The 9,058-nt window shown below is 44.0% G+C and overlaps 1 pseudogene across 1 annotated transcript; it reads right to left on the minus strand.

Moving 5' to 3' along the window:
* Positions 1 to 2,456: 2,456 nt before the first annotated feature.
* LOC309819920 (large ribosomal subunit protein uL30-like) lies at positions 2,457 to 3,023 on the minus strand (annotated as a pseudogene). The gene has a single exon. The product of its transcript is annotated as a large ribosomal subunit protein uL30-like (transcript).
* Between the last annotated feature and the right edge of the window lie 6,035 nt (positions 3,024 to 9,058).

Here is a 9,058-nt window from a genome sequence, read left to right on the forward strand (position 1 = left end):
CTGCACGAAGCCCGGCCCTGCGTCCGCCCCTCGCTCCTGAGTAGCTGCGGCCAGCGCTAAATCCCGCCCCCCCGCGCAAGTTCCGGGATTCGGTTGGTCGATGAGACCATCGCTCTCTTCACTTTCCCATACGCCCCCTAGGGCTATTCTTCGTGGAGAGTGGGGATTGGCTGGGAGTGAGGCAGGAAGTGGCCGTTGGTTGGGCGGGAGAGAAGGGGTCGGGCTGCGGCGGAATGGAGTACCGCCCAGGGCGCGCGCCCTGAGGCGGGGCCGGCCGGGCCGGCGTTCCCGCGCCGTGTTGCCTTCGTTCCTTACTGGGCCTGCTGCCCGGCGTTGCATCCCAGTCTCTGTGGTTCCGACCCCTCCTGGGCCTGGACCCGGGTCTCGGGGTCTGGCATCCCGTTTCCTTCTCTGGAGGGGCAAGTGGCAGCTGGCAAGAAAGGGTGGGAAGTCCGGTGAGATATCGGGAAGGGCCTGGTCCCCAATGCAGCGAGTGCGCGGCGCTGACGGAACCCGTCACGGCTCCTTAAGTCAGGCCTGAGGTCGACTGCACCACGCTGTGTAACCAGGCGCCACCGTTCCTGCAGAGTCACTGCTCTGGGCCCAGCAGCCTGAGGCCACCCTGTTACCCAACATCAAATACAGTCCAGAACACTACCCTCCAAGGTTATTTCAACTTTCAATTTGTGATGTTTCCTTAAGTAACATTGACAAAGAGGGCACAAAGACACACTGACAACAGGATTGAAAGAAAAGGATGGTGCAATGGAAAAATTTCAAACACACCACAATTTTTGTAACTCACTTTTATCACATCTTCAGTTTTCAGTATACTGAGAACCTCAGAAAATGGAAGTGGTCTATGGTTTTTCTAGACCTTTATAGGTCCTGGTCTCTGTCTTCCATTTGTTTGGATACCCAAAGGCTGAATGCTAGGCTGGGAAAAACTAGACTCAGTAGGTGTATCAACTACCCCAGGAGCCAGCTTTATTCCCTCCTGCCATCTGGAAGGGAAAATGAGAAGTCAAGAGTTTGGTGTTTGCATGAGTTTAGTATCCTCCAACTCTCACCCCCCAAATTTGTGTTAAGAGCATTTGCTTCCTTTTTACGTGGGGAAGTGGATATTCGAGGCAAAATGATGTTCTGGATGTCACAGGTTCCAAACAATGAGCTTAAAATGTAGTTACAGGAACTGTATGTGACCAAAAGAGCTACTGCAGCAAAGGTAACTGCTAAAACATGGTGGTACTGAAGAGAATTTAATGGGATTTTGAGTTGGGAGGAACTGCTTTCATCTAGAATGGACAGGGAAATAGGTAAGACTTGAGCTGGCCCTGGTAGGATATGCAGGATTTCTATAGGTGGAGACTTGGAGAAAGGCTTCTTTGGATGAGGGAATGGCATATGCAAAGGCAGGGAAATGGGTATTGTGTTTGGGGACACCATGTATGAGAGTATTTTGGCTGGAGAAAGGTGTTCAAGAAAGTAATAGGAGATCGGTCAGCTCCAGAGTTGGGTTAGGACCTAGCCAAGGAGTCTGTAGAGAGATAGTTTAAATTCTAGGTTTGGGTTATGATTTAGATATTTAGGGAAGCTTTTTTTTTTTTTTTGGCCACACCACGTGGTATGCAGGATCCTAGTTCCCCAACCAGGGATCAAACCTGCCCCAGCAGTGAAAAAGCCGAGTCCTAACCACTGGACTGCCAGGGGATTCCCTAGGGAAGCATTATTTTAATATTATTCCAGGGCGCAGTGGATAAGAATCTGCCTGCCAATGCAGGGGACACAGGTTTGATCCCTGGTCCGGGAAGATCCCATATGCCAAGGAGCAACTAAGCCTGCGTACCACAACTACTGAAGCACGTGTGCCTACAGCCCGTGCTCTGCAACAAGAGGAGCCACCGCATGGAGAAGCCCGCATGCCGCCACTATGAGGCTGGTTAGGAAGCCACTTCTTGAAGTTGATTAAAGGGCAGAATTAGGGAATGACAGAGTGTATAGGAACAAAAGCATTAAATGTTGATGCTGAAGAATGCTCCACTGGATTCAGGAGGCTAGGGAAAGAGAAGAACCAAAGGCAACGATGAGAGTATGAGCCTGAGTGACTGGTGGTAAAGTATAGAGCCCCTAAAAAAAAGGGAATTCAGGTTTAGCTGATCCTGGGAATCCTGGGTCTGGGCCCAAGACAGAGCAGGACTGTAGGTCCTGCCAAGAATCTTGGAATTCTAGGGGTTTTTCTGCTAAAGCATAATGTTCTTGAAAAGAAGTTGCGGACAAATCCCTGCAGAATGAGTTTTTAATTTTTTTATAGTCTGAAATCAGTCACTGTTTATTAACTGACCAGATTACAAAAATAATCATGGTAGACACACCTCAGTTCATCCATCTAATAAGCCTGTTAGATCTGTTGATCTGGGCTCCCGGAGAAGGTAATTTGAAGGGCCACAGGAAGCCCTTCAAATTAGATCCTCCATGTAGATGATGCCATATTTACCAAGGGATGGAGCAAAGTGTTATCTGTCAGGGCAATTCTCTTCTTGTTGATTTTGCCATAACAATAATTGTAGATGCATTCATTTTCTGACTTCAGGTTCAGGTACCCCCATGAAATATGTGGTTCCACATTCCTCAAATCTTAACTGAAGCCTTGCTGAGCTTAACAAAGGTGCCGTGGAAGATGCAGCGAAAACGAAGAAGCTGTAACACCTTTCGGATCTCTGGGCTCACACCACTGATACCTGTGATCCTGATGAGGAATGCCCATTTGGGTCCAGCAGGTACACCAAACTTGCCCGCTTTTCTTGTCATCCTTTCCTTCTGAATCTCAGTTCTATCTGCCTATATTCTTTGTGACAGTGATTAGCTTTTTCATAGATAAGCTTCTTCCTTGCGTTTTGAAGCATCTTTTGGGCAAACTTCTTTCTCAGGCACTCGATCTCAGGCTCTGTAAAATCCCTCCACTTGTTTCTTAAGGCTTTTCCTTCTATTCTACACCCACCATGGTTCCAGTTGGAAAAAGGCATAAGATCTTTTCTTGATAACGCAAAAGGTACTTTGAGGTATTGGAGTATTTCTTTAAAAGAAATAATCATTTTATAATTAGATGTCGAACGTGTGGGAGATTGGGTTGAATGTATTTTGACCTTATAATCTGCAAGATGATTTTCAAAATAAATTATTTATATTCATTTAAAAATGCACACATGGGAACTTCCCTGGTGGTCCAGTGAGTAAGACTCTGCGCTCCCAATGCAAGGGGCCTGGGTTCGATCCCTGGCCGGGGAACTAGATCCCACATGCATGCATGCCACAACTAAGAGTTTGTGTGTTGCAACTAATAGTTCAAATGCTGCAACTAAGAAGCCTGCATGCTGCAACTAAAGATCCTGCATGCTGCAACGAAGATCCTGCGTGCTGCAACTAAGACCCAGAGCAACCAAAATGAATAAATTTAAAAAAAACTTTAAAAAATAAAATAAAAATGCACATATGCTTTGGCCCAGCAATTTTACTCCTGGGAATATATCTGTATCTATATCTAGGTTTGATAGAATATTCACATGATGTACTTGTATTTAAAAATATACATGGGCTTCCCTGGTGGCACAGTGGTTGAGAGTCCGCCTGCCGATGCAGGGGACACGGGTTCATGCCCCGGTCTGGGAAGATCCCACATGCCAAGGAGAGGCTAGGCCCTGAACCATGGCCGCTGAGCCTGCGCGTCCCGAGCCTGTGCTCCGCAACGGGAGAGGACACAACAGTGAGAGGGCCGCGTACCGCCAAAAAAAAAAAAATATATATATATATATGTATATATATATATACATATATATATATATACACAATGATGTGCATTGCAGCATTGTTTGTAGTATCCAAATCCTAGAAACAACCTAACCACCATCATAGAGAACTGGTTAAATAAAATATAGCTCATCCATATAATGGTTCTGCATTGGAAAACTTTCGGTGAACACATATGTATATAGATATGATTGCCAAGATTTAGTGTTGTGTGAAAAAGCACTGAGAAAAGTATGTTTCCTTTCATGTTGCAAAGGGAGCTATATTCTCATGGATATAAGCTTGGACAAACAAGCTTTCTGGAAAGATGCAGGAGAAACTGCTAAGAGTGGTTGATGCCCAAGAGGTGGCTAAGACTTTGGATATGGAAAGGAGATATTTTTATAATGCGTATGTTATTTTTTCAGTAAGTAATCAAATTTCTGCTTTTGTGCTTAGATTTTCAAAAAAGATAGAATATATATTAAAAATCCACCATAGGGCTTCCACCGCAAGCCTAGAGCCTATTCTCTGCAACAAGAGAAGCCACCACAGTGAGAAGCCTGAGCACTGCAATGAAGAGTAGCCCCCATTCACTGTGACTAGAGAAAGCCCGTGCGCAGCAATGAAGATCCAACACAGCCAAAAATAAATAAATAAAATAAATTTTTTTAAAAAAGTAATCTTTTGATGTTCCGACTACCTGGTTTTTGTTGCAAAACCCCCTATATATCTTGACTCCTACCTTACCTCTTTGGAGCAGTCACTCTGAGCTATCTGAGAGGCTATCCCCTGGGCTTAAGTCCTCAGCAAGCCCACCAAATAAAACATAATTCTCAATTTTTAGGTTGTGCAATTATATTTTTTCAGTTAACAGACTGCTCTTCAGCCACTGTCACTGGACCTCCTTGTACCTCCTCCTGGGTTCAGATCTCCTGTTTCCTCAACTCCTAGACCCCACATTTTAAAAATTCAACTTTATTGTACAGTTCCATAATTTTGGTAATGTACAGCACATACCATGTAACCACTACATAATGAAGATATAGAACATTTCCATTACACCATAAGTTTCCTCTGAAGTTCCCCGACACCAAATATGAGTTCTCTTCTGACACCACTTCCGTCAGTTCAGTTCAATTTTGACACTAACTACCCGGTTAGTTTCAGACACCACAGGTTTAGAGGCTAAGACTGCCCCCACATCAGATGCCCAGCTGGAAATGAGGTGCACAGGCTATCCACATGTCTGCTTGACCAGCTACAAATTTGGGGGTTCCATGACACCCCCCCTTCAGGTTCAGTAATTCAAGAGAATAACTCACAGAACTCAGGAAAGTGCTTTACTTGCTATCACAGGTTTACTAAAAAAGCTACAACTCAGGAACAAATGGAAAAATGCATAGGGCAAGGTATGGATGTGTATGTGTGTGAATGTGCAGAGCTTCTGTACTCTCTCTGGGCATGCAACCTCCCAGCACCTGCATGTGTTGACCAAGCTGCAAGCTCTCTGAACACCATTATTTAGGAGTGTTTATGGAGGTTCCATTAGTAGGCACAGTTGATAAATCGTTGACCATTGGTGATTGTACTCAATCTCCAGTCCCTCTCCCCTTCCTAAAGGTCAGAAGTGGAGCTGAAAATCCTACTCCTCTAAATCACTTGGTTTGGTTTCTCTAGCACCCTTATCCTGAATTGATCAAGGGGCCCAGCAATAATCACCTGATTAGCATAAACTCAGGTGTTGTTGGAAGGGGACATCATCATAATGATATGAATGATGATATGATATTCATAATGATATGAATAACAAAAGACTCTCATCACTCAGGAAATGCCAAGGGTTTTAGAAGCTCTGTGCCAGGAACCCAGAATAAAGACCAAATGTATTTTTTTATTATACCACAGTTTCCTCATATCCATTCCCATTCCGTCCCCACCACCAGCATCAGGCAAAAAATTGATCTGCTTTCTGTTACTATAGAAAAGACTGGTCATTTCTAGAGCTTAATATAAATGCAATTATATAGTATATAGTGTTTTGTGTCTGGCTTATTTCACTCATATTGTTTTGAGATCCTCATCTGTGTTGTAAAATGTATCAGTAATTTGTTGCTTTTAATTGCTGAGTAGTAGTCTATTGTACAAGTATGCCACAGTTTGTTTATCCATTAACCAGGTAATAAGACAACTGGGCTGTTCTCAATTTTTGGCTATATGATATACAACTGCTATGGACATGGTGTACCACTCTTTGTATAGACATATATTTTATTTTTCCCTTAAAACCCAACATTTTCACTTTTTCTTGGTTTACTACCTCAATTAATAGTTACATCTATCCCAAGAAAGACTGTGTAGTAATTTTTTTTGAAATCTTGCGCATGTAAAAGTATCTTTATTCTACCCTCACATAGTTTATTTAACTTTATTGAAATATAAATTACATACCATAAAGTTTTCCCACTGTAAGTGAATGATTCGTTGATTTTTAGTAAATTTATAGAATTGTGCAACCATTACCACAATCGAATTTTAGAATAACTCCACCACCGGACTTCCCTAGTGGCGCAATGGTTAAGAATCTGCCTGCCAATGCAGGGGACACAGGTTGGAGCCCTGGTCCGGGAAGATCCCACATGCCGCGGAGCAACTAAGCCCATGCAACTCAACTACTGAGCCTGTGCTCTAGAGCCCGTGAGCCACAACTACTGAGCCCGTGTGCCACAACTACTGAAGCCCACGCGCCTAGAGCCCGTGCTCCACAACAAGAGAAGCCACTGCAATGAGAAGCCCGTGCACCACAACTAAAAGTAGCCCCCGCTTGCTGCAACTAGGGAAAGCCTGCGTGCAGCAATTAATACCCTATGCAGCCTAATTAATTAATTTTTTTTAAAAAAAGAATAACTCCACCACCAAAAAGTTCCTTTGTGCCTATTTGTAGTCAACTCCCAACCAACCCAAGGCAACCATAGAACTGCTTTCTCCCACTATTGATCTCCCTTTTCTAGATATTTCACATAAATGGAATCATTATCTGACTTCTTTCACTTAGCATAATGTTTTTGCACTTCATGTTGTAGCATGTATCAAGAATTGATTCTTTTTCCATTATTGAATAATATTACATTGCATAGATATACATTTTGTTTATCCATGGCCACACCGTGCAGCTTCCAGGGATTGAACCCCGGGCCAGGGCAGTGAAAGCGCCGAATCCTAACTACCGGACCACCAGGGAACTCCCTGTATACAAGTCTTCATATGGACAAGTTTCCATTTGAGTAGTACATAGGAATAGAATTGCTGACTTGTATGCTAAGTTTATGTTTAACTGTTTGACACTACTAAATTGTTTTCCAAATTGGCTGCTGATTTTACATTTCCCATGTAGGAGGATTTGTTTCTCCACATCATCGCCAATAGCCATTTTAGTAGATATAGAGTAGTATCTCACTGTGGTTTGCTTCGGATTCAGTGAGCCCCCCTCTGGCAGTGAAGCTGTTGGTTTGTGCAGCCTCCCCAATTCTGGGACAGCTAGCTTGCTGACCAAGCTCGGGGAATGTTAGCAGCCTCAGACAAGAATGCCACAGACTCTCACTGTTCTAACCAGAGTTCAGAAGTTTTTCATGGATAAATGCGTCTCAATTTCTCATTTACTTATGGTCAATTTCCAGAGCCCTAAATCTTTAAAAAAATCTTTTTTTCCAGTTTCATAATTGTTTTCTGGGGAGAAAATTTGCTGACTACTTTTGGTTGAAAATTTTTTTCTCTGTATGTTTTCGCTGTTTCCTTTCAGCTGTTTTCTGTTTGCTTGCCTTGGTCTCTATGTTTTACATTGCAAGGGTATTTTTGTTTTGTTTTTGTTTTTTGCCTTGTCTGCACATTGGAATTACCTGGAAAGCTTTTAAAATCCTAGTGCCCAAGCTGTACCCCCAGAACATTACATCAGAATCTCTGGGGGAGGGCCCAGCCAGCTGAGAATCAAAATAATTAAATGAACTATAAACCACTGAAAAAGAGAACTGTAAACAAATTTTAAAAAGGAAAAGAAAAGGGCTTCCCTGGTGGTGCAGTGGTTGAGAGTCCGCCTGCCGATGCAGGGGACGCAGGTTCGTGCCCCGGTCCGGGAAGATCCCACGTGCCGCAGAGCGGCTGGGCCCGTGAGCCATGGCCGCTGAGCCTGCGCGTCCGGAGCCTGTGCTCCACAATGGGAGAGGCCACAACAGTGAGAGGCCCGCGTACCGCCAAAAAAAAAAAAAAAAAAAAAAAGGAAAAGAAAAATAGAATTAATAAGTCTATACCTGTAAAGAAAAAACTCACACTCCTCCTGTGTTGCTTTTTTTTAAAATAAATTTATTTACTTTTTATTTATTTATTTTTGGCTGCATTGGGTCTTCATTGCTGCGCATGGGCTTTTCTTTAGTTGCAGCGAGTGGGGGCTACTCGTGGTTGCGGTGCACAGGCTTCTCATTGCGGTGGCTTCTCTTGTTGCAGAGCACGGGCTCTAGGCACGTGGGCTTCAGTAGTTGTGGCTCGCAGGCTCAGTAGTTGTGGCGCACGGGCTTAGTTGCTCTGCGGCATGTGGGCTCTTCCCGGACCAGGGCTCGAACCTGTGTGCCCTGTATTGATAGGTGGATTCTTAACCACTGCACCACCAGGAAGTCCCCCTCCTGTGTTTCTTCTTTACTGTCACACTACTACCACATTCACATCACTTCCTACACCAGATGTGTGGCAGTTTTCCCCATTGCAAGCAATTCTGTGACACCAGCTGGGTGTCCTACAACTTAATTCTGACACTAGCTACCTGGAGATAGCTAGTGTCAGATCCCACAGGTTAAGGGCTTAGTTCTGTAAGACTGACCCCACTTCACATGCTAATCGCAAGAATTGGATCCTCAGCTTACCCGCAATTTCTGTCCGACTTGGCTATAAATCAGAGGTTTCCATGACTTCCTCCCCCTTGGCTTCGATTATTTGCTAGAACAGCTCACAGAATTCAGAGAAACACTTACATGTATCAGTTTATTAAAGGATATGATAAAGGATACTGATGAGCAGCGAGATGAAGAGATACACAAGGCGAGGTCCGGGAGGGTCCCAAGCACGAAATTCTGTCCCCGTGGAGCTGGATGTGTTACCCTCCCAGTACATGGCTGTGTTCACCGATCTGGAAACTTTTTGAAACCAGGACTTAGGGGATTTTTATGGAAGCAGGATCAATCATTAACTCCATTTCCAACCCCTCTCCCCTTTGGAGAATGGGGGAGGG

This window comes from Grampus griseus (assembly GCF_964374135.1).
Source record: "Grampus griseus genome assembly, chromosome: 3".
In the NCBI taxonomy this organism is placed as follows: Eukaryota; Metazoa; Chordata; class Mammalia; order Artiodactyla; family Delphinidae; genus Grampus; species Grampus griseus.